Source organism: Pezoporus wallicus, unplaced genomic scaffold, assembly GCF_028554395.1.
Source record: "Pezoporus wallicus isolate ANWC-B61680 ecotype Strahan unplaced genomic scaffold, APGP_CSIRO_Pwel_v1 contig_7068, whole genome shotgun sequence".
Lineage (NCBI taxonomy): Eukaryota > Metazoa > Chordata > Aves > Psittaciformes > Psittacidae > Pezoporus > Pezoporus wallicus.
In genome coordinates this window covers 360,729-386,668 of record NW_026635623.1, presented here as the reverse complement: position 1 = coordinate 386,668, position 25,940 = coordinate 360,729, and the positions used below count along the sequence as shown (strand labels likewise).

General features: G+C 39.5%; 1 long non-coding RNA gene across 1 annotated transcript; it reads left to right on the top strand.

Moving 5' to 3' along the window:
* Window positions 1-14,457: 14,457 nt before the first annotated feature.
* Window positions 14,458-19,702, top strand: LOC130592639 (uncharacterized). Its single transcript, XR_008970616.1, has 3 exons — window positions 14,458-14,583; window positions 15,850-15,988; window positions 19,570-19,702. It is a non-coding gene; the product is annotated as an uncharacterized LOC130592639 (long non-coding RNA).
* Window positions 19,703-25,940: the final 6,238 nt, after the last annotated feature.

Genomic DNA, 25,940 nt, shown 5'->3' with positions numbered 1-25,940 from the left:
GGGTACTGGAATTTAGCTCTGTGTTGCATTTTGCATCTGGGGTTTCTGTAATAGGTTCATAAAGTTCACAGACTGCCACTAGTAATTTTTCTATTTTCCTACCTCCCATTCCTGCTTTGCTTTTTATTTTTTTTTTTGTTCTATTTCTCCAGAGATTTTCCTGTGGTCCTGGAGGATTTTATGACTTTGCAGAATGATACAGAATTATATAAAAATGCGCCAAGCACTGTATAAACACATAAAGTCTATTTGTGATGCAAAGAGAGAAAGACCAGGATTTGGCTAGGCATGATCCCTTATGATTCTAGGAGTGTGTGTCAGCACTGCACCTTTACCAGCAGCAAGGTTTTACAGTACCTGTAGGTCTTACGGATACACTGTGTGTGTAGGGGAGAAGGAATGCTGGACTGTTCGCATTGCAAGTGGAATGCTTTAGATGGCAAAAACTGCTTTCCACGTACTGATGATGCTCTGAAGTACATGCTGTAGGGCTCCAAGTACAAGGGCAAATTTGAAGTTAAAAAGAAGCTCTCCAGTGCACTAAAATGCTGATGTAGCACTCACAGTGAGAAAGAGTCCTGGTCCAGATATAACTTTTGGGAGTACATGCAGGTCAGACAAAAAGGGTCTCAGAAAGAGGTGCAAACCAACCAAACAAAAATGTCCAAAATCACAAACAACTAATTGTCTGATCTGGAAACAGAATGGAGGGGTTGTCTGCAGCTGCATTTTGTTAAAATTTAGGTTGGGCCTATGTCGTAACTCACTGCCAGTCCACACAGTTCATGTCAGACTCCAGGCTGTGGGTTTTCTTACTGATGATTCTGCAGCCTCCCAGGGTTCCTGGTGCCTGGGGAAGAGCACAAAGGTGTGTGTTTGTTCAGGGATCTCTATTCAGTGCAAAGAGGTGGTGACAAAAGTTGCTGTCAATTGTTGCCATAAAGCCAACGGGTAAAGGTTGGGGGGTTGCTGTGCTAACAAGTATTCTCTGCTCTGTCCCAGTTCAAAGTCAAGCCATCTAGCTGAAACTAGGGAAAAGTATTAATCTAGTGTTTGGTCTCAAGAGAAGAGAGGGAGGGACATGGAGGAAGGTAAGTATCTGAATCTGTACGCAGGAATGGTAAGTCTGTTGGGTCAAGCCTTGAGGTAAGACCCAGAGTGCACATGCAGTACATATGTGCTGAGTCCAGTCTCATGTCTCATGTCCTATTAACCAGATCAGTCAGTTGTGAAAAGTGGTCTGAGGCTTTCCAGGATAAGTTGTCCATTTAGTTTGTCTTTCTAACCAGTCAATAAAGCTCAAACAATGCTCTTCTAGAAATTCTCTTTGTGTTAACATTGCCTTATTCCTATGTGTCTAACTTTGTATTAGGATGTGAATTGTAGGACCTTGGGGATATATGCAGAGTTCAAAATTTTGACACAGGAGCAACTGCATTATTTTCCTATTCATTTTTCTAATCTGTAAACAAGCTTTTGTGCAAGACTCTTGGCACTGAGAGTCTGTTGGAAATCGAGTTGTGGAAGCGCAGGAGTTCATAACCCTTCTCTTGCAGCAGCTGTCAGTGCCATCTGAATACTGAGTGCCTGCCCTGGCGAGGAGTGGTGAGGTCTTCCTTAGCTGCTTGGGCCAGGCCCTAGGAGAAAGCAGCATTGTTGCTGGCTACATGATAAAGGACACAGATAGTGAATACAACATCCTTCTCTTACCTCTGCCAGGAAGAATTAATGAGACACTTAATTATTCAAATACTTTCTAAGGCAGAGCTTCAGGTTCTTTTAACCTGAGAATGGATTTATTAGCATGCATTTATGAATACTTTGCAGCTCGCTAGGTTCCACTTTTGACAGCCATAGAGAGTTTTCAACTGGAAGCGTTTACTTTCTTGTTTATTTAATATGCATGAATCACTGCTGCTGGTTTAATATGTTAACAGTTATTTAAAGAATGGTCTAGTAAATGCTTTTGCTCATGTATGGATTATAAAATATAGTATCTTACAATATATTGCCTGGTCGCTCACTTTATGTTAACATTTCATTAACATGCCTTTCCTAAATAACAAAACAGTTCCTGCAGAGCTTCTTAGCCATGTGAGGACCATGTGGTATAAGCAGTTATAAATACACCAGTAAAAAACATTCCAGATTATAAATGACTATAAATTCAACCCCAGCAGTCGATGAATAGTATCTTTATTAACATATTAACCACTTATCGAAGTGATTTGTTTTGTACTTAGACTTAATTTTATGTGCAGTGTAAATTTTATACTGACTTTCTTTTTGCCAGACATATTTATTTCTGAGTCAAAACTCAGTCTCTTCTGCAAAAACGAGGAAAATCAGAGGCATGATAATCAGCCTAAACTCATCCAAAGCGCTTTAAAAATAGCCAGCCCACCTACTGCACTGGGAGATTGTATAGTGCAGTGTACAGAAGCACAGTGGGGAGTAGCTAAGGAACTGTGCAATATGTAAGCTTTTCAAAATGTACTTGAGGCAGTGGCTCTCTAACCATAACCAGGTTTTTCCTGCTAGGGCATCTGCCTTTTAGACCCCGGTCCCTTACAGCTTGTTGCCCAGGATGTTTAATTCTGCTTTCCATGAGAAATTGCCCTGCATAGATTTTTGTTTCCAAATCAGTGGCTTATAGTGGAGAGATCTATGGCAGAAGGTGGCTGCAAAGAGCGAGACAGCGGTGTTCAGTCACTGGTGCAGTGGGTGGTGGTGCACCAGCATTGTCACTTGGGCTGTTACACACAGATGGTCTGTGTAAACTTGGGAGTTTTACACAGATAGGTCTGCAAAGGGACGTAGGCACACATATACCCTGTGTGGGCCTTGCTAGGCTCCACAAAACCATATAAACCATGCCCAGCTGTCATCTCACTTTGTAAGGTGTTTGGCTCTGCCAGGGGGTGTGTTGCCAACTGCATGCAGGTTCTGGTAGGGGTCACAGGTCAGACCTTTCCTGTCTGGTCTCCTCAGCAGAGCTCTGCATGTAACTGTTGGACTGTTTGGGACTCTGTTCATACAGGGATACTGTTTCTGGATGGGCTTTATGATTATTATGGTACATGTAAGTACATGATGTATACATATGCTAGTTAAACCAAATTGGCCTAATTTACAGAGACCATTTGTATCTTTTTTCCTGCTCTTCCCTCCATCAAGCTTGCTTTCTCTTACCATAAACCCCGCTTGTCTGTTCTCACTGTTTTTTATCAGTGTTTTACCTTTAATTGGTACACATAGTTGGCCAGTTTACCTCATTTCTCAATAAACAGTCTATTGGTGAAAGAGCTTTTGGCATGTGAACAGCATACATTGCAAAAGATCCTGGAGGAGGAGTAGTAGTATTCATGTGCGTTACCACATTATGGCTTAGGTCAGATGGTCACACTGTTGTATCGGAATTTTACCCCAAAATTAACTTTGAAGTTGACTAAAGCAAAGGGTATTTTCCTATGATAGACCAAACAGAATGTGCTGTGCAGGGAAATGAGGAAATCCAGTCTCATACTTTTCAGCATCACTAATTTTTAAAGGGTTAACTACCTGCCAGGAGCCACATCTTGATATAATGCATGTTGGCATTTCCTTTGCATATTGCTATTAGGGAATTTGATGAAACACCTGTTTGTTCACACTTGTCTCTCTTAAAATTTGTATATCATCAGTAACTGTTATTTTTTCTGCAACAGCTTCCACTTTCTTCTTCATGCAGACAGAAGTCAAGTCATACTATTGCTTCAGATTATAATTTTCAGCTTTATTTAAAAAGCAAATACGTAGGCTGTAGCTGCTCCCAACAACAAGGATTGTAACCAGTTTATATGCTGAGCTTTGTTAATTTATCTTCTGTTGAAGTTGGTCACTACAGGAATGGAGGGGTTTGCATGGACCTAGAACATTATATTAGGCCCTTAATTACAATTACAATTTTGGATGCTTTTTGTGGAGGTAGGAGTGACAATGTGAGTCCAAGTGAACACATGGAGTGGCCTTCCTTGTATCCAAAGGAAAGGAAATTCTTCTTTGCAATGTTTTAAAGACTTTTGGTGCCCTATAGTAGCAAGTGTGTTCAAGGGATGGGGGTTGTCTAGACTCTGCGCTTCAGATTAAGGGTTTTACTTAGCTGAGAGCTGGAGTTCCCTAAATGGTTGGTGGGATTTAAAAAGACCTTAATGTCAATGGGGAGAAAGGAACCTCCTGTAGCTCTTCTGGGAGCTTACAAACATGTAAGTATGGATTAGCATGTCCAGTAACTGCAGGGGAATTTCAAATAAAGCTCTTTCAGAAGTTTTGTCAGAGTTGGGATATTAAGCAGTTTCTGTGTTAGGCTGAGTGCAGAAATATGTTATGTGCTCATACAGTAAACTTCCTCAAGTCAATGCAAAAAATCAGATATAGTTGGTTAATATTATAACATGAAGTATAGTTGAGATTTTTGTAGTAATCAGAATGAAGAAAACCTAAATTTAGAGAAATGCTAATAATTATTCCTGATGCAGTACAGGGAAATAGTTACTGCATTTTTGTTTTTACAAGCCTTTGCTTCCTTCTAGCCAAATCATGTTTAGGAGTGACCTGTTGTAATTTGTGCAGCATGCCTTTTAAGGGTGACAGAGCAAAAGCCTTGAAGGGAGGTTGTTGTGCAATTATTGCTATGTATCTTCCTGTTTATAAGCCTTAATCCTGCTCTGATTTTTTTTGTGTTTTTGTTTAAATCCTTGAAAAGATGTCATTCTCTCACTGAACATATTTTTCTTCCTAAACACAAGCTGTAAATGCATACACAGATAATATTACGTGATTCTTTGTGTCAGCTGCTTGCAGTTCTCATGTGTTCTATTCTAGGCAAATTTAGAAAATTAGTATCAAACGTCATAAGCTCAGACATAAAAGCTCGTTGACTGGTCTTTGCCATGGAAATGGCAAGTTTTAACATGTATATGTAAAAGAAAAATCCCAGAGGTAACAGACAAGAAGAATTTTGCAGGGTTGTTATAGACACAGTGACATCTGTTTTTTATTGCAGTTAATGATTCCTAATATTATGTGCCATTTTGTGTTATGTAACCATTTATTATTAATCTGCATCTCCTATTACAAATCAGTTTTCAATGCTTTTTTGCCCCAATCATATCTTGAGATATTATGAGTGTATATTATTTATGCCTACTAAAATAGAACTAAAGTTTTCCTTCTATATTAAGAATTTTTGAAGTACTTGGAGATGGAGTCTGTGTTCTCCACAAAGTAACTGTTGTCCTAATCATTACCAGGAATTGAACCTGGGCTTCCAAAGCTAGAGGATAGCTTGACAATTTGAGCTCAAAAAGGCTAAATCTTCTGGCTAACAGTTGTAGGAGAGTCACGGCTTTTGTGGCTCTGGCAGTAGTTACTAGTTGGAGAGGGAATTATGCTTGTGCAACTCAGAATTGTCAGTGAAATTCAAGGGAATTTGGGGGTTTATAGGGAATGCAAAATTGGGCTTTTCCAGGAGCTTCCCAGTAAGCATGAAAGATTTTTTTCTTGTGTGTGTGTGTGTGATGGGCTGTGAGAAGTCCTAATGTCTGACATCGTTCTGGCTAAGTGCATTCTTCAGTTTTCCATTAGTGGTGGTGGAGGCCATCAGTGAATCCTTTCAGGAGTAACCAGCTGGCATCTCCTAAACCCTTGTCTGTATATCATGTAAAGCTCAGTGTTACCACTCTAAAAGAAAGACCTTGAAAAATTAAATGCCATTGGAATTTAGTAATGTAGGCCACAGTGTAAACTGGGGTTAAGTTGAGCCAAAGCCTGCTATAGAGAAAGAACCTGTAACTGATTAAAGCCAGCCTCTAGCTAGATAAAATGAGTTTGAAGTAGATTAATATAAAAAAAGTTAAAAGCTTCCTTTTTGTTGTCAGTTTTCAAAATGCAACTTGTCAAGAGTTTGGGAGAAAGAGCTCAAAGGCATATCTGATTCTAAACTGAGAAAAACAAACCCAAAGGAGCAAATAGCATTATGGACCTTCTCATGTTTGGTTGATTTATATGAATTTATATGAAGGCTGTGTCTTTATGGCCTTCATTTTTACTTGCCATTTTTCTCCAGACTACAGTTACTCAGGAGTTGTGTCTCATACCTTTATCTAACATAGAAATTTCTTCTGTACTGCTTGGTGTATCTTTGCATGGCCTTCATGAATCTTCTCTGACGTTTACTGTGTGTAATTATTATAAGAACATAAACCAAGGGCAAAACTCAAATGATAGTCTTGGATTCAGTAAGAAGCTGAGAATTGAAATGGAGACAGCACAGCCAAACAGCTAAAATGATGTTGGACTTTTTGCTGGAATCTGATTCCATCTGTAACTTTGCCTGGTACGTGACCTCTGTGCCACACAAACAGTTTGGCCTACTGCAGACACAATCACAGTTTGGTGACAAGGTGGTGCAACTTCTGTTACTGATTTGGACATAGATTATGTAGTCCCAGTGATGAGTGAAAAATGAAACTTATAGACCATCTCCAACAAATGCTACTAAAGTGTTTATCAATAAACAATGTTGATTTTACTTACTGTCACACTGGAAAGTAATTTTTGAACATGTTTGTGCTTTAACACCCTTTCTTAATATTTTTTCCCTTATCCTTTTGTATATACAGCTAGGTCACGCTAGTGACCACAGGCATGGGTCTCAATTCCGTTGCACTGATTTTATGCCAGAATAACCCTGCTGGTTTTCACAGTCTAAAAGACTGATGAAATGTGGTGAAAAATTGATTCCATACATATTTCAAACTCTGAGTGACTTAATATTTAGTGCTAAAACAGTTCAACCTTTAAGAACAACACTTCTATCAGTCATGTTGCACATTTAAAGTTTGCTGTCTCACGACTTGCCAGAACTGCAGCAAATGCTGAGAAGCGAGCATGTCCTTAAACATGGCAAACCATGGAATATTTGATCTTTAAGTCTGACAGTCCTGTAGGATGGTTAGCCAGTACTCTCATACATTGACAGTGTTGAAACATGTACTTACTGTATGTATCACTCACATTTCTGAAGCTAATGAGCCTGTTCTGTTAAAATTAATTGCAAAGCTCTAGTTGATAGTAATAGGAGCAATCTCATTATTCTCAATGATCATAAGCTAATACTCGACCGCTAAGCTGGGAAACAGACAGACTGTAGCCTCAAAGAACAGATCACTGGGGACGTACAGGTGTGTAAAAGGGATGTAGGGTTCTGTTGTATTTGAGACTTCGTTACACCTCAGATTTCCTGCATGACTTTTAGATTAGTTAATATGGTTGCCTTCTGAATCTGTAAACTGGGCATACATAGCAGTACATCCTTATATTAAGAGGAGTGATATGCTCAGATAATGATCTGAGGCACATTTTGTGGTTTGGAGAGATTTCTCATAAAACCCAGGCATAAGCTAGTTTTGAAACAGCTGGGTAAACAGTACTAGCAGTTAATTCCTTATTAGTTAATTACTTCAGTTAATTAGTAGCTGGTAGAGTAACAGCTCTTTTTCCTTCTTGTTGTGTAAGAGAGTTGTGACCCTTGGTCTCATATGCTGTTCTTAAAGGCACAGCAGTAGAGCAGCAAAGTAATGGTGCTGCAAGTCAATTATTGCCTTCTTTCTTACACATATATTCAAACTGCTGCAGATTAATGAGGTGCTATGTGTCAGTCCCTTCCAACTGATACTCTGAGATATTTTGAGATTCCATAGGTGAAACGTGGTAAGCATACATTAAGGCTGTGGTGTATTTAAGTCAATTAAACTCGGTTTAGCCTGTAACAAAAATGATTATGTTAAACCACATTGTCTTGCACTACTTGAGGGCTGAGGATGTAAGAAGACTTCTTGGTTCAGCTGACATGTTGTAACTTGTTAAGTCTTGGTAATTTGATCTGAGCTCATATAAAGGTTTAGGTAAGAAATGGTGGTTGTTCCTTCTGGAATCAACATCTTTGGTTACATGAAAACAAGTCTGGGGATAGAAAAGTCTCAAGGAGATTTATCCTGGTTAACAGTATTCCTTCCTCCTTTTTTTCCTTACACTTCTCACCAGTATGCATTGGCTGAAGAACAATTCATTGTTCATGGGAAATCTTTTTTCTTTTTTTTTTTTTTTTTTTTGGGGTGGGGGCACACACATGCTGGGGAAGGGGCTGGTCCAAATCCATCTGGGAAATACACAGAAATCTTTCTGCCAAACATAAATTTTGAGATAGTTCATTTTGCAAACAACAAATATTTTATTTCTGAAATAAATGCGCTCCTTAGTTTCTGCAGATTCTCAGTGAAAATAGCATTTGACAGGTGACTGACTATCAGCTCTACAGAGCAACTGTGGAGCTACAGGGGTTTGGTGGAGCTTTGGCAGCCCTGTTTGATGGGCTGCCTGGAAGTCCATTGCTGGTCTTCTAAGCTGTCAGTTGGCATTTACTGGTAGATGATCAGGAATTCTGGAAATACTGGAATGACTGTGATTTCCGTGTTTCCTGTACATGGGAGTGTACAGGAAACACGGAAATCATAGGAAGTGGGAAGTCACTTCTTTTAAGGTAAGGGTTTCCAGGACTCCCAGTTTACTGGTTAAAAAAATGTAAGCCTGGTGTTTTACTGTGTTGGGACACCCCATTGAGCAGATCTTCCCCTGATTCCTCAACTAAACTCACCTTTATTTCAAGAGAACCATCTCACACCTTATTTTCGAGCAGCAGGGTAGAATTCTTTGATGCCAAAAGAAAGGCCTTCTGTTTGAGTATTTCATCTGTCTCCTCTTGCCAGAGATGTACCTACCTTGCTTTCAGCTGGCTTGATGGGGTATGGGTAGCAATCCAGCTGTGGAGGCCTGGAATTTAGTGTGGGCTAATTCCTGTATGCAGTTCAGCCAGCTTCTTCGGGTGTGTCCTGCATGGCTGCTAGAGCACAATGGAAAATACCCGCACAGCTTCAAACATCTAATGAAGTGGCCTCGCACCCACCACACCCAGTGTCTGGAAGATTCTGGCCCATGTTGCAGAGTAACGCTATTCACAGTTAACAGCATCTGGCTTTGACAAGTCTACAGGCACAGCCAGCCTTTGAAACAGAAACAAAACCATGCATCCTCACCACTGTTCCTTCCCTTATTTATGTGACTAAATGCTGCAATGCACACATGTGGGTAAAAGCAGGAATAATGCAACCCACCAGTGATCGTAAAGGAACTGTAGTGGCTCAGCACCCTGCAGGAGCTGCTGCTTGAGCTGATCCACAGCTTTTTCTAGCCACACCAAGGGTTTCACACATCTGAAGCAGAGTTGCTGCTTGCAGCGTGAAATCTACCTAAGAGGTGTCAGATTTGACCTTCAAAATTGAAGCCTTTTTGTCAGACATTTTCAGAGGCAGACTGCAAGTGCACCTATCCTAAATACCTGAATATCCATACATTTCACAGAAAATGCAACTCGTTTTTTTGTCTTCTTCGTACATGAGTGGTACAGATCTTCGGTTGACATGCAGGCACATTAAAAATTGGTTTCTTGCAGTCTTGCAAGTGTTGCTACAAGTATGCTTCTCATGCTGAGGTACTGAGCATCTTCAACTCCTTGTATTGCCCCCAGGTGACTTGCACTTCACAGTCTATGAATGTCTACAGATGGCAGGAGATAGCAAATATTTTAGGTGAAATATCATAGAAGAAAGCAAGAATTGTTTTCAGTCTTAACTGGTTGTTTCTTCATTTCAAACACTTGCACAGAAAGGCTTACTCTGGGAGTGTTAACACTGAATGTATCTGATGCTTCATGGTTCAAGTGATTTCTGTGTGAATGCATTGTGTTGTCTGTGTGCAAGTACCTGTGCTTGAGAACAGATTTGAGCCTATAAAGATTGTTTTCTCTCTTTAGTTTGTCTTTGAAGATGTCTGCCAACCTTAGACTTCCACAGCAGGAATCTTGCGTAAGACCACATGTGCAGGAAAATCATCCATGTAACATTTAAAACCCATTGTTTCTTCCATTAGTTAAGAGGAAACACAGTTAGACCACTTTCTCATTGAATGTATTTTTATGGCCTTCGCACAGCTTTGATGATCTTGTGGAGCATGCAATCATAAATTATTAAAAGGAAATCAAGCTACCCAAAACTAAAAACGTCAATTATCTTCTTAAGGAAAGTATGTGAATGGATCAATAGGATTAAATCACTCTAAAACATCACAACCTTCTGTTGTGATTGCATATAATGAACCTGATAATCTCAGTTGTCTCTGGCATAAGGGAGCAGAAGGATATTTTTATGCATGCGTTTTATGACAAAATGAAACATGATGCTCTAGGCATAAAGTGGAGCAAGAGAGTGTGTAAATACATGGGGACGTTCTTGTTTATATGTACTTGCATTCTTTTGGTAAATGCATATTTTGTTCCAGATGCAGTCAGAGTCCTGGCTGTTGTAAGGGTTTGGCAGCTTTCTTGTTCAGTGTGGGTGTTTATCATTCTACTGTGATTGTTCATGTTGTGATGAGTTTCCTCTTGGGTACAGTTTTCAGGCACATGTTCCTGTCAACCAAGGTCAATGCTGAGCCAGAGAAGCAGTGCACAGGTGGTACATCAGAGTTAGCCTCTCATTTGGTTGCAGACAGTGGCACTTCTTAATTTAACTTATGATTAAACTATTTTTCTGATACAGTACCAAAAATATTAAAGTCCTTCTGCTTGGATTTCGGTGAAATGGTTCTTTACATAAACCAGGGAAAACATAAGTGAATAATAAAAAATAAACTCTCAGGACCTGATCACAAGCTTGTTGAAGTCAGGATCCAAAAACTCCTTGGATTTCAGCAGGCTCTGTTTCAAGCCCTTAATGCATTTTCAGGTGTCTGTAATCCCAGGTGGGAGTAAATCTTCATTAGGTGGCTTCTTTACTCTCACAAGGTATAGTGCTGGTGGTAGCAGAGAAATGATGGGGAATTCAGGATGATGGGACAGTTCATGGTAAAGAATGATTTTTTTGTTTGTTTGTTTTATTTTGGGCAGCATCTGGCTTCTAAACAAAAAAGCTCTAAAGGGAGAAATGCATCAGGGTCATTACAGCTGTTATTTGGCAGTTACTAACATGTATTCTTGAAATAAACTGTTAACACAATTTTGTTGTTTCTTGCCAAACAGCAAGGGCAAGCTGTCTGTTTTGGAGCCAAATTTGAACTGCAAGCTTTAGAAATCCTTTCTAGGATCAGCTGATCAGGAAATATGGAAAACTGAACACAATTAACCAGCCTGCCTGCAGAAAGCCATGCTGGTCCACTCACAAACACATACTGTGTTTCTGTCAAGATGTGTAGTAGGGGTTATGGAAAGTTACACCAGACTTTTGCTTGTCCTTGAATAACAATCATAGTAACCTATGATGATGTAATACTTTAAGATCAAAGATGTTGATATTAATTGACTTGGATGAAATTTATTCAGCTGTGTAGACTGTACAATGGTTTTGATTCCACTAGGAGTAGATAAAAGCCAGATTTCAGCCTTGTTGGTCAATTTTTTTCCTGTTGCAGGAGCACCTCCTGTCCAGATTAAAGGAGGTATTGCTTATTCCTCCCAAAACCTTGATGTTTCTCTGTTTGTCCTGTTTAGCATAGAAGAAACAAGCCAGAGCTTGCCTCTTGTGTCTAAATTGCCAACATCCATGACCTGAGAAATTCAAGGCCTGAGAAGGAACACTGGTGCCAAGGGTCTATCATGATTCGGGATTCACTGTGACTCCAGTACTGCTGCTGCCATGGCTGTTTCAGCCCTTTTAGAAGGGCTGGTAATAAGGTAATGGTAGCCTGGAGCACAACATCAGCAATTAAAATCTGAAAAAGGGACAAACTCTGTATGTGGTGGCAGGAGTAGTTATAATATTCCACTGAAGCTGGACTAGGAAAGATGCATTCAAGGTGGGCTGGAATCTAACCTGCTGTGTTTTCCCATCACTGCCTTGGTGTTCTTGGGCTGTTTAGCTGTGATTCTGTATCACTGGGTTAAATAAACTAAATAGTGCTTAAATGCTTGACTTCAGCAAGTTCAGTACAATCCAGTCCAGCCAATACTGTAAGCAACCTCCCTGGAAGCTTATAGAATAGTTTTCTTACTGCTCTGAGACGCTTGTTTTGTTGTGACTAAGTTGGTACTTTTTATGTGCTTTTGAATTTGTTTGGAGCATTTGGCGGTGCCAAGCCCTGCAAAACTGGAGTAAATGTAATTCAGTAACTGTACAATATAGAATTTCTTGTATGTGTTGTGAATGTTGGCAGTGGATTAGATGAACTGTGCTGATCTTTCGGAATATATTGTATATTTCTTTCTTGCACACATAAAGAAAAATATCCTGAACTCATTTACTTTATGTCATTCTGGAATAAATCCACTTTAGTCAATGATGTTAAACTACTTAGCTGTGCTACTGATATGGCTGCATTTTATTACCTGCTTCATGCAAACCACAAATAATACAGAGAGCACTAGTTACGTGATTTTAATTTCGGATGCAGGATGTGTGATGCAATCCACTGCAGTTTATACACATAAGCACCAAGCATATTTTTGAGCTACTATACTTTGAAATCTGTGCCAGACATCTATGCAGCCAGACAGTAAACAAAGAAAATGATACCTTAGGCCAGGAACCTTTACAGAGGGCTTCCTCAGAAGCTGCAAATGGGAAGTGTAGCATGTGTTAAGTCACAAAGGTTAGTAGGCCAACCAAGAGCAGTGCTGTGCCTGTGAGCTACATGTATGGGATTTGAAGTCAGTGGGAGTTTGCTACTGATTTAAAAAAAATGTAGGACTGCCCCAAGTGTTTCTACAACAGTTTCATTCCTTTGGCATCAATGAAATTGCTTCAGCTTTGGTCAAGGATGCAAAAGGTAAATTCAGTCTGCTGTCAAAGGAGGCTGTAAAATTTTGTCTTTATTGCTTTATTCAAAAAACATTTCCCCCTGACTGTCACATACCTTGTGAACATTTTGCCTTAATCAAAGTACTGTTAAACTAAATCCACATTCCATGCCACTGAACACAGATTCCACTGCATGATAGAGTATTGTAATTGAAATGAATGTTAACTGCAGGCTCTTCCAGATCCCAAAATGGGACTTTAAATTGCAAAGTTTTGATATGTGGCTTATGTGTTCCTGGAAATTCTGTGAAATTAATCAAAAGATTGAAGGAAACGTTTGTGTTTTTTTTTGGTTGTTTTTTCTTTTGTTTTTTCTCCTTTATTTATTTTTTTCCTTTTTTTTTTTTTTTTTTTCCCAAAGCCAAATGTAAAATTAAAAGGCTAAGCTTGAAACAATCTGGTCTGGCTGTACAATTAATTATAGACTTCAAGGAAGCTTGAAGAACTGTTTCACATTCTTTAGTTGCAAGAGAATATAGCAATGAAGGAAAAAAAAAATAAAATTCTGGAAATGGGAAACCAAGCATAAAATGTATCCATAGAAAACAAGGCTGCTGAAGTATGAGACTGCTGGTTTTTTTTTTGGTGCATATATTAGGTCTAGTTAGTTTTCAGGTGATTATTTTTGATGAACTTGTTAATAATGATTCCTGAGATGTTAGCAGAGTAATGTAGTGGGTAGGTAATGATATAGTGGGTAGGTAATGATACTGTTTTCAGAACTATCAAAATCAAGTTCTGATGCCTGATGGGAACCATAGTTCTCATCATAATGAAAAACACTCACAGTGTCAAAAGTTGTTTTCCGTATGTGCCAAATAGTACAATAGAGAAATTTGGAGAGTGTTTAGAATTTTTGGCTTCTTTCTTTGGAATATCTGTACACTGGCTCCACTAAAGCAGGAAAACTAATGTTGTTAAGGAGATAGAGGAGAGAGTGAGAAGCAGAAGATGCTGCATAGCAGAGCAGTCAGATAGAAGGAAAACTACAAAACGGATATCTCCCAGTGGATGATGTCTGTAGTCCACAGGGTTCAATCTGTGAATAGCATCCAATATCTGAGGAGACTGACAGGAATTCTGAGGAAGGGTTTGTGAAAGGGATAATCTGTCTGGAAAAACAAAAAGTATTACCAAGATCTAGTCCTCGGATTTTGGTTGCAGTTTTGCAGAAAGAAAACTCACACCTGTAACTGACTAATTTAAAGATATCAGTCATACTGATATTGTTCTATGGCCTTGTCTTTTCTTCCTGTATAACATCATTGCCTAGAAAGTAAAGAAAATAACAACTGTGGTTCTGTCTGCCTGCTTCACTGGACAGGAGTGTGCTGCTGTAGTCAAAAGACTGTGCTCAGAGAAACCAACTCTACAATCTAATCTTGAACCACCAGCTCTAATACAGAAAAAGAAAAAGGATTTTTGCTTTACAGTGGTTCTGCCCCCCCCCCCCCCCCATATAAGAGGGATTTTCTGAAGAGTTTTGTGTTTGAGATTCTGCTTTTTCCTCAGGGTTCATCCAAGAGGTCACACACCCATGAACTTCAGCAGTAAATGGCTAGCTGAAGCCTGTTAAATCCTAGAAGTTGGGTTTGCCAGAAATGTAGAAAATGATAACATGTTCAGAACCAGAGAGGTGGCTACCTTCCCAAGATTTTGTCAGCTGCATGGGGGCAAATGACCGTAATTATGTGAAGAAAAGACTTTTGCTTCAAGGGCTCGATTTTCTCTGTCCCCTGCAAGCTAATGGTCAAAATTATTTTGTTAGATCGAGAGCGGTTAGTCCTGAGTCTGCAGCTTCCCTGCTGCACTTAATATGCATTGGGTTGTATGGTGGTCATACGTGTGGGCTGAAAAAGTATATGTTCTCTAAGAAAAGTATGAATAACAGAAAATTAAGGGCTCACTGACTCTTTACAGGAGGCTTATTTAGCTAATCTAACAGAGCTTTTTTCCCATTTTAACTAACATGGATTCAAGTTTGTTTAGCAGTTTTCATTATCATTCACTCTGGCTTTTTTTTCCAACCCTTGCTTTTAGCTGTTGTGATCTCTGTTTTCCTTCCATCTGTAGTTTCCTTTCCTACATTTCTCTCAAGCAGATTCCTTCCATCCACTACAAGAGTGGGTACTCAAATAAATTGTTGATTGAAATCCTGGCTCCTTGGGTGTTTCCCTCTGCTGCCTTTAATAGTGTCAGGATTCAAGATACATTTGTTTTTCTTTTTTGCCATTACACAAATACTGCTCCCCAGTAGGACTTTGAAGTTCGTATTGTATTCATTAATAAGATTTTAAATTTTTTCAAAACAGCCCTTCCTAGCCCTTCTCCACTAGCAGGATGTGTAGGCCATTGCATATGAATTGGTTCTGGGAGTGGGGCCAGGGAGTATGGGAGTGGGGCTGGGCTGGGAAGTGGGAGTAACCACCTCTCTAAGCCTAGGAGAAGGGATTTCTGGTTCCTAGCTTGTGAGGGTTGAGGAGGGAAGAAGTGTAGCCATCTGCACAGTGCATGGGTGGATCAGCTTCTCAAAGAGCTGCCAGGAGTAAAGGGGAGCAGGGTCTACTAGGAGCATAGGAGGTTCACAATTTGTGAACCAGCTGGGATTTCAAAAATTAGTTTGACCGAACCGGGACGAACTGTCTCCAGCACAGTTTTGGCTATCCACAACCTCTATTGGCTTCATCCTGTATTTCTGATGCCAATGCATTGCCTAATGATGTCAGCGGGTGTTTTGGGTTTGCAAGGAATGCAGGAATGGGATCTCTGAAAAACAGGATCTGTATGTAGAAATGTCATAAAACAGAAAGATGTTTTGCAGAAACTTGCATTAAACAGTTTAGCAAGAAAACTGAGCTTCTTCCAGTTCCATGGCTATTGCTTTTATGAATTATCCTAGCAGGTAGCCCACATTATTCCAGGCTGTCTTCAGATGCTTTTGTGAAATGCTTCTGAGGGGGAATAACTCAGGAGAATCTTTCTGACCAAGACACATTCATCAATTGCCTGGATACCATTGATGTTTGCCAGACTTCAAGGAGGTGAGGTACTTTTCTGAATTATGCCTTGTCCGATCATCTTAGCTGTTCCAGTGGGTCTTTTGTAAAGATGTTAATGTCTCTCAAGGTGTTAAAGATTTTAGCTTTACATGATTTTTTTTTCTAGACTTTAACAGTATGCCCTTGTGTCTATGCAGGGTTTTGCTAGGCTTGATGCTTTCACCAGTTGAGTGGACTCGCCACACTTCTTCCAAGCGTATTACCTGCCATAACCAGTAGTATGGCTGCTTGTAATATACCTTTTCATTCTTGTCAATTCTTTTGGAGTAGTCTTCCTGTCTTTTTTCTTGATTTTGCTCAACGGCATGTAAGTCTGAAACAGGAATTGGGTTGTTTGTAGTAGAAGTTTCACACATGGTATGAAACAATGCTTTTGTCAATAGGTCTGTAATGGGCTCTTGGTGGGCCTCACAACCCACAGGTGCTTTTTATGCCCTTATTGAAAGAACTGATTATAGTTTGATCCAGACAATAAGTATTCACTTTTCTAATGTGATGCTCCAAATATTCAGGGATTCATTACTTATTGACTGATGTGCTCAGTAAATTCAGCAGGTTCATCAATTATAAGCATCCCCAGGTGGCTTCAGTGTGAAAGCTTCTGAAGCATATCAGCTTGTTAGATGCCAGTTTTTATACTCAAGATGTGCCAAACACAAGAGCATTCCTTCTATAACAGTGTGTTGAATAGATTTCCATATAGCCTTAAGCCACTGCTGTGTGTTGGCTTTTGCCAGGTTGTGACAACCCCAGCTGTGTTGGGGTTTTCTTACCTTCTGACGGAGAAAAGTCATTGGCCTTTTCTGACCTTGTCCTGAAGACACACATGAGATTTTGAAAGGTCTTTTGAAATTACTTGGGTTCTTCCTTGGTTTGGTAATATCACAGAGTACGACTTCCTGGATTTTCCTTCTAGAAGATAACAGTTTTTACAGTGGTAAAGTTTTAAATAGAGTTTTAAATACTTGGCATCTGGATAGAGTTTTTTTGCATGCAATATATTAGTCAGTGTGTTAAACCCTAAAAAGTGGCTTGTGCAAGAAACTGCATATTCCCTAGTAAATCATAGAAGTGCAGGAATGGGAGGGAGCTCAGGCAACCAGTATGTCTCTGTTTTGTGGCCTAGCCAAGGACTATTTCTGACAGAGATTTGTCTAACCTTTCCATAATGGACTCCAGTGATGAAGATTCCATGACCAGCCTCAGTGAGCTGTTCCAGTGCATGGTTATTTTTGTTAGTTATTTTGTCCTAATAGCTAACAAATCTTCTTTTACCACACGTTAAGCGGAACTATTCTTCTAACCTAGCAGGACATGAAGAACAGTTGATCACTGTCGTATTTATAACGGCATCTTGCATATTTGAAGACTTATGTCTTCCCTCAGTCTCTTTTCTAGACTAAACAAACCCAATTTTTTCAGCTTTTCTTCCTAGATCGTATATTCCGAAGTGGTGTATTTTTTTTCTGCTCCTCTCTGGACTCTTCATATTGTCTGCATAAATATTGAAACATATTGTTCCAAACTGAACTGTATTTTTGATTTGAGGCATCACTAATGCCAAAAGGTGTGGACTCATTGCCTCTCATAAAATGCCATATTTGCAAGAGAATTATACTGCTAACATAGTTTGCACATGTTTGTATCTAAGATTTTCCTGCAATTCTGTAGCTAATTTGCTTTTCTCTGCTTTGTAATTGTACATTTGATTTTCCTACTGAGGTGCAGAATTTGTCTTTTTATTCCACCCCACCAACTTCACAGCCAATGATTAATTGACAACTCTGAACTTGTCTTGTGAAGGTTTTTCTACTCTTCACATCTGGATGCCCTGCAAATTTGAAGTGTACCTTAATATTCCATCATCTTACTTCTAACTGGGCTTTAGGCAATCTTTTCACAAAGGAATAACAAACAGTTTTCATCCAAGAATCATATAGTAATGTGTTTTGCGGAACACATTTGTTGACTGCTGAAAGCATTGAGGATGCATTGTGCAGCATATATCACAATCTTACTAAGCCTGAGATCCTCTCTTCTGTTTCTCCCTTAGCCTGTGAGCCATAAACATGGAAAAAATAGAATGTTCTGACATGATTTATTTTTCACCTCCATTAGGAAGGTTGGCCAGAATACTACCTGTGTCCCTGGTTCCCCCAGCCCTTCCGCAGAGCCAGTAGTCACTTCTGGTTGGTCTGGTCTGAATCACACCTGACAGTTTTATTAGTGCTCATGAACAGCATTGGGAAATGGTTGGATCACTAACTGAAGCTTGGCAGTGTGTCTGTAATATCATGGATTTGGGCTTCTGGCAGGCAGGCAGCTAACACCCTAGGACACTGGATTGACAATGGATGTCTCTGTTCATCTCAGAATTGTAACAGGGAAAAAATAATCTTGCTGTGATATTCATCAATGAAGCAGACAAAAAAAAAACCCACCAAACCCCAAACCAAACCCTGCAGCGTTTTACCTGGAGTGTGGTCTGTTTGGTAACAGGTTTCCCAGCACTGAAATGGTCCCTCCTTGCTTCCCAAGTTAAGAGCAATAAACATACTCATCAGCTGACTTGTCCTCCAATTGCTTTGAGAAAGTTTTTGAAGAGCTGCTTTATTTCCCCCCTCTATTCCTGGCAAAAGCACAAATATCTAACTGAAATCATATTACTGAAATAGAAACTAATAGAAAAGGTGGTTGTACAAGTAGCTCTGGATCTGGACACAAATATGCACTAAGCTGCTGGTCCTCCTGGGGTGATATTCACCTCGGACAGAGACAAGAATTACAACTTTTTAGCTCAAAAAAAGGTAACTGTCCTCATGTCTTTTAGTCAATCCAGCTATAGAGTGAAATGGGAAGGCAGAACAGGGATCTGAACAATGTTTGCCTTATAGGCTATTAATCGTTAAAAAGAATAATTGTAAAATAAGATGAAAATATTTTGGTTTTATATTAAGTTATCCTTAGCCTCTGAACCAATAAAAAACAAAGTGTTTAAAAAGGAAAAAAAAAAAAGCTATTTTGTTTGTCTCTTCTGGAAGCATGCTGTGCCAATGGCAGTAGTAAACATACCTCCTTTGAATCACTGGAGATGAAAAACAGCCATATACTTGAGCTTAGGTGGTTTGTATGGGTTTATAACTGTATTGTGTCTTTTGAGCATTCAGGAAAATCAGGCCCACAGATTTTTAAACTATGATTCTGGCTAGAGAGGAACAACACATTCTTTTCTGTTTTTAATAAGTCTCTCTTTGTGCAACAAATCCGTCTAAAAAATTGTACCAGTAGTACTAAGCAATGGGTAGCAGCTAGAGGCTGGGGGGAGAGGAATTGCTTTGGCTGGACAGAGACTAAGGGATTTGTACACCCAAATTTCTATTGTTTTTAGTAGGAATTTGGCTTCAAAAATCTTAGCCCTCATATGTATTCAGTCTCTAACAACTGGAGGTCTCTAACCATGCATTCCTATCTTGCAGGATGAAATCCTCCACTGGCTGGTGTACCAGCCAGGGGAAATAGATTGGTCCTTGCACACATCCTCTCTAAGACTCCTTTCTTGTCAGGTGCACTTTGCTGCTTTTCTGACTGAGAGCACCTACCATCTGCTGGCTGGAGCTTACAGCTGAAAGAAGGAGGAACCTGTATCCCACTAGGAGTGCAGAGGTTACTTAATAATCTTAAGAAGGTTTACTATGTTATAATGTGGATTAGTTTTCTCATTCTTTCAGTGGCTTTTCAGATTAGGAGAGACTTTATGCAAATGCAGAACACTTGTGCATCCTGCCATTGTTCCATATGCTTTGGCATGCTGTCATTCTGATTCTCTCGTGCAAATAAGTGAAGGAAGTAGAAAAATAAATAATAATAAAAAACATCCTTGAATAACAACAGAAATTTGATCATCTCATTTCAGTTCAGATAGGAAACCTGAATGAAAACTTGTATATAACAAAGGGATACTAATTTAGTTTATGAAGACCTATATGATCATTGAGAAGTCCATAATTTAGAATTATTTACAAGAGGGCTGAGTATTACTGTTACTTTATGGTATTCAGTTCATCAGTGGCTTGTAAGTAAAGAATGTAACTTGGTAAGGTAGTTGCAGGTGAAAGGGAAATCTTTGCATTAGTGTTTTCTTTTTCACTACCACTTCAAGAGTCTCTTTAATTTGCACAGAAGAGAGCTAGCTATACAAGGACAGCATTCACTACTGCATAAACTGATGAAAAAATTGCAAAGGAGTAGATTCCTGAGCAGAACTCCAGTGCTGTTGCACTTTGACAAAATTACACTGAATATACATTAATCTATGTGGAGGATGTCAGAGAACTGAGAAACTTAGAAACCTTGGTCAAGATGTCAAGACAACGGGACGCATCATTTTGACACAGGAATTTTTATGGATTGCATGGGACTGGCTGTACTCCAGAATCAGTTCCAGTCTGAAATGTAATTCTATTCTGTATCTTCCTTTGTGTCAGAAACCTGAGTAGTGAGTGGTTATTACACTGAATTATATTACGTGCGCTATTTAAGCACACTGAGTACAGTACATGATTACAACTCTGTTTTTAACTACCCTTCTCTTTAATGTGTTTTTACTTAGAATGGCTCTGTAGGTTAATGTTGGACTCAACCCGTACAAACAGTGCATGTGGTTCTAGAGGGAGGTTGCATTATCTGCCAGTGCTGAGCATAACGAAGAGGGGAAGTGCTCTTCAAACTGTATGAAAAGAATGTATGAACAGGCAGGATATTTTTACTTTCCTGTCCACTGCAGCTGCTTCTTTCATCCCAAAAAATAAGTCCTTAGTTTATAGAAGGTGATGGCTGCAATTCTCCAGTTATTTCCATAGATATGCAGCTTCCTGGCAGCATAGCACAATTCTTTGTGCAGGCAATTGAACTACCTGAGCTAGTGGGTTAGATTAACGGGAGGAATTATGTTTAAATGCCTCTTTAGCACTTAAGGATTTCTCTAGGTGTCACGTGGTATTCCTGTTCCTTCCCACGTATCTTCTCTCCCTTATACCAGTTCTTTCTGGGCTAGTTTCTTCCAGTGAAATTCCCACAGGACCCATCATTCTCTTTCTGACTTTGTGCCACCTGCCTGAGTCCTGACCACATCAATCCTTAGGTCTGTAGCCCACAGCTTAAAATGGAGAGGACGGTTTTCTCATCCCCTTTCTATCCTGCCTTGCTTGTGGTTACAGCAAAAAGTATACGTACAATTTCATGAGAAAAAGGACTGTTTTGTGGTGTTGAATCAACCATTTATTAAGGTTCTTGATTTCAGACAGGAGGTTTCGATTCAAGTGGATGAAAAGAAAAATCTTTTATCCAGGAGAATGCTGTAACACTAGCCAGGGCTGGGTTTTTTGTACTTTTTGCCCTCCTACTGATGTTCCTGCTGTATTTTCCCTATGCCGTATTCAAAGGGTAGGAAAAAGAATGATTTCTAGAAAACCTGTTTTAGGGCATTTACTACAGTGGAAGGAGAAATAGGTCTCTATCCATTGGGATTGATAGGGATCCAGAAAATTTAATAGTTTTTTAAAAAGAAAATAAAAAGGGAGGTGGAGTAGGGGGGTGGAAGGGGGTGAGGCAGGCATGGCAGTGGGAACTGGCTGTGGCAACTTGGTTGTTGATGTTGTGTTGGAAGGTGTAAGTTAAAATGTCTCAGCAGAGGAGGAACAGGAAGCAGAGACTGAGTCTAATGAATGTCCTGACACTTGGATTACATAGTACAGTCTCCAAGCCTGCTTGTACATGTGTGTGTTTGTATGTGTGTCTGTGATCTTACACTGCACTTGTCTGTGTTTCCCACTGGCTAGCTTAAGTAGCTTCTTGCTTAGTTTGCTGCTGTCTGTGTATCCCTTTTCTGTGTGCCTGAGGCCTCTGGTTAATTTATGTATTGCTGCCAGCTTGAAACAGCTAATGTGGTTATCACCTCTAGTTGTTTACCCCACCCTTAAAGTGCTAAATAACTCCAGTGGTTCAGCATCTGGTTTATGAACAGCTCAAATATGAGTGTAGGGAGGGTGAGGGGGACATGGGCACAGTAACCTCATCAGCTGTCTGAGGCTGAGCCATCTCTTCTTGGCCATTCCAACTAGTGTCCCCTTGCATGGGACAGGCAAGGTACAAGATCAAAGCACCTGCTACAGGGCCAGGTGCCCTTTTGAATCTATCTTAGATGCACAAGAATTATATTTTATAGTGCTGAATCTAGCCCTTCAAGTAGTCTTCTGAATTAAATGCCTAATCTCTGTGCATAAGACTGGTGAAAATCATTCTCAATATATCTGGAAGTGGGCACCTCAGGAATGTCACTTGAAAATGAAGCCATCAGAAGTTGGGATGCAGTTAGCTAAGTGGTTTTCTTTCTTGGCCAGATTTTTAGACCGTTTGTATAACTGACTGGAGAAATGGACACTCATTTATGGTATAGAGCAGCCCTGGAAACAGGTATCTCAAACAGGCCAGATGAAGTGTGCCGTGAAATGGCCCATTTCTCTCCATTGCCTGTCAGGAGCAAGGGAACTATCTCAGCTGCAGACATTATATAGCAGAGCCCATAACTGCGATGAGATGAATAGCTCCTGTAGGAATTGGAATTGATCTCGGCAGAAGCTTATCTGGGGATTTAGGCCCTTCTATACAGGCACAGTTCCTTTGAGTATCCAGGCCTTCAAAGCTTGCAACTTTGAGAAAGGCATAATGTTTCTGAGTGCTGGGATTACTTGTGGCAGCATGTGTTTGTTTTCCCAGTGTGTCTCAGCAGAGGTGGAGGAAGGCAGCCTCTCTGCTCTGCAGCAGGAGCAGGGTAGGATCTGTCCTGGGTGTTTCTATCTGGTGAGCATTTGCTGCCTCCCTTTGCTCTTGACCCATACAATGAGGCATTAAGGCTTTGCCACTGAACAAGGATCTTCCTTTCCCCTCCATATTTTAAAGTCCTTGCAATGTGAAGCGCACTCTGATCTCCTAATTGGGCATCCTAGCCTGTTCTTTCCTGCCCCATCTTTGCGGCTTCCTCCAGCTTATGTAGAAAAGGAGACAGTTTCTCTTAAGCACCAATTTTTTTTTGTGATATTTATCTAGAGTCATTTGGCTTAGGGTTCTCAGATCAGTGTTATGATTTAGAGAGAGAAGAGAAACTTCTGGGTAAGGATGTCAACAATATCAATTGCTCTGTGCTTCTGAGAAACGTCTAGCTGATATAAACTGTGAAAAAAAAAAATCTGCTGTGAAAAGCTATTTTAAATTAGATTTTACATAGCTGAAGAGAAACACAAGTTTCATTTTTCTATCCATGTTAGAGTTACAAAGGTAGATGCATATAAATAACTTTTTTCCTTGAAATTTTTGTATAGTTATTTTCCATTTCTTTCTCTTGTTTACAGTCCCCATGGTTATGTAACAGCTCTCAAGAGGAAGCTGCTAACAAGCCCATCTGATATTTTGTGCCAGCTGTTTTAGTGGAGGCATGCTGGATTAAACTGAGCTCCACCTTCTTTGTCGAGGCATATTATATGAGAAACAGTATAAAATACGGTTTGGTCAGAATGATAGCCTACTTAACCTCTTGGTACTCTTTTCATTAATTTCTTGGATCAATTATTATGTTTTGTCTGTCACTGAACTAGGCTGAATAGTCCTCTGGGCATGGAATGCGTAATTCATTTACACAACATCAAGGCACACTGTTCATGCTTAATTATGGCTTTAATGCAAGTGCTAAACTGTTTTCAGTCACATCTAACAGACATGTTTTCTGGGACTGGTTGCTGTCTGACCTCAGGTAAGGGCAAGTTAGGCTAAGCCTTGAAATGCTGCATCAAGCTGTCATCTCAAATAGAAGTGAGCTCATTCATCCTCACTTGAACTATTGTATAGATGAACTGATGGAAGCAGGATGTATAAACTGCCCACCAGAAAGGACATTGCAGTGTGCTGATTTATGATGAGTAAATTCTAGAGTAATCCTATTGATGATGCTTAAAAACACCTGTTCACAATATTGCAGTAGCTAAGCTAGCAATATTGTGTAGATGAAAGCCACCTGTTGGTGAAATCTTTTAAAAATATATATAAATATTTCTGTTGGTGCTGTTGCATCAGTTCTTTTTCAGGATATCCATTACAGCATGACACATTCATTTGGAAATGGCCAGAATATTTATAGGCTCGGTTCCAGCACAAGAGCATGTGATCAATGTTCTTCCTTTCAGTTGCTCAAAAAGCCAGCTTGATGCAGTGTTTAGAAGTGAATGCCATGCTAAGGTCATTTTAATGACAGAAATAAAAAAAATCTAAGTAGGTTTTTTTTTTTTTTTTTTTTCAGGATAAGGTACATGTAGAAAGCAAGGTCTAAGCTGTGTGTATTTAAGATATCAATCTGAAAGATTAAAGACAGAAAATGCCACAATACCTAATGCCTTGGTAGGGGTATTGGTGTATTCCAATAAATTACATTCCAATAAATTCCAAAAAATACTGGGTTTTGGTGTATTCCAACTAAATTACATTCTGAGCAATGAATTTTGGAACATCCACAATCACTTCATAAGGCTGACGTATTCCAATTTTAAATTAAGTCAGAGGGCACATCTACTTCAATTAACCTACTATTCACCCTGATTCATTACTCTATATTAACAGTTGACTAATACAATGACAGCACTTATATAAAGATGCAGACTGGACTTAAAACTTCCTACAGGCATGATCCTAAGGCTTGAGAGTCTTGTTTGTTTCTAAGTAACATCTGTTGGGAAAATTCATTGTGTCTGGCAGTAGATCTGTTTTGACATCTGAGACCAAACTTTCCCGGGTTTTCTTTTTTCTCTTCTTCCTTCCTGCCTGTCTTTCCTGTTTCTTCACTGAACCACCTTGCAGTCATTTCTGAGGCTCAGCACTATCCTTTCTTCCTGCCAGTGACAGTTGGAGCAGCAGGATTTGGCTTGACAAATACCAAATGAAGCTCATATATGCCGGAAATATCTACCTGTGTTAGGGACAGCCACAAGCTTACCAGATATTGTATCACAACCTTTTGAAAGAAGACTTTTACGTATGAATGACTGCAAAACCAGTTGTCTTTTGCTGCCCTTAATGTAGAACCATTAAGAGTTTTAATGCTTCAGCTTAACTTTTGAGTTTGAAGAAAGCTTTCTTTGTAAATTTCCTGGCCTAGAGTGCTCTTGCTTCATGCTCTTGCCACCGTACTCTGTTGGTTTGTCCCAGTTTGAAGGAATAAATCCTGTTTTAAATTTCCTTGGTTTCTTATAACAAAGGGCTCTAGAGGAAAGAAAATCTCTTAATCCTCCCAGCAATAACCTGACATGACCTTCTAAACACACTATTAACTCAAAAATATTTACAATATTTTGTAGCTGTCTTAAGAAGATCTTACAATAGAGATGGACCAAATATTTAGAAGAATTATAGTTGGATCTGAAGAAAGTATCCACAGCAGAATTACATGTTAAAAATGACTTTTTAAAAAGCTGTGCAGAGGGGTATTGTTCAGTAGCAGTGACAGAGCACAGCCAGTATTCTGCATGCTCTTTCTAGGCTTGTGATTTCTTGACTGCCTTAGCACAAATTACTTGCCTTCTCTGTGTTTTTTAGTTACTCCAGTCTGTTTTGTCTTTCCTTCATAAGTGCTAAGCTTTTAGAATATGTTCAGAGCTTTTTGAAAAATACACTCAATATGGGATAGATCTTAGAAACTCACAGAAGTAGTCAGTTTTCTGGAAATCTTGTCTCTGCTATCTCAGTAGGCTGCAAACAAATGCATATAGCTTAAATATTAAATAGGTGTTTTGTAAAAATTGAATACTATTGTATAGTATATAGTATATAGTATATTGTATTGTATAGTATAAGTACATTAATCTAACTCATTTGGAAAAAAAATTATAGCACT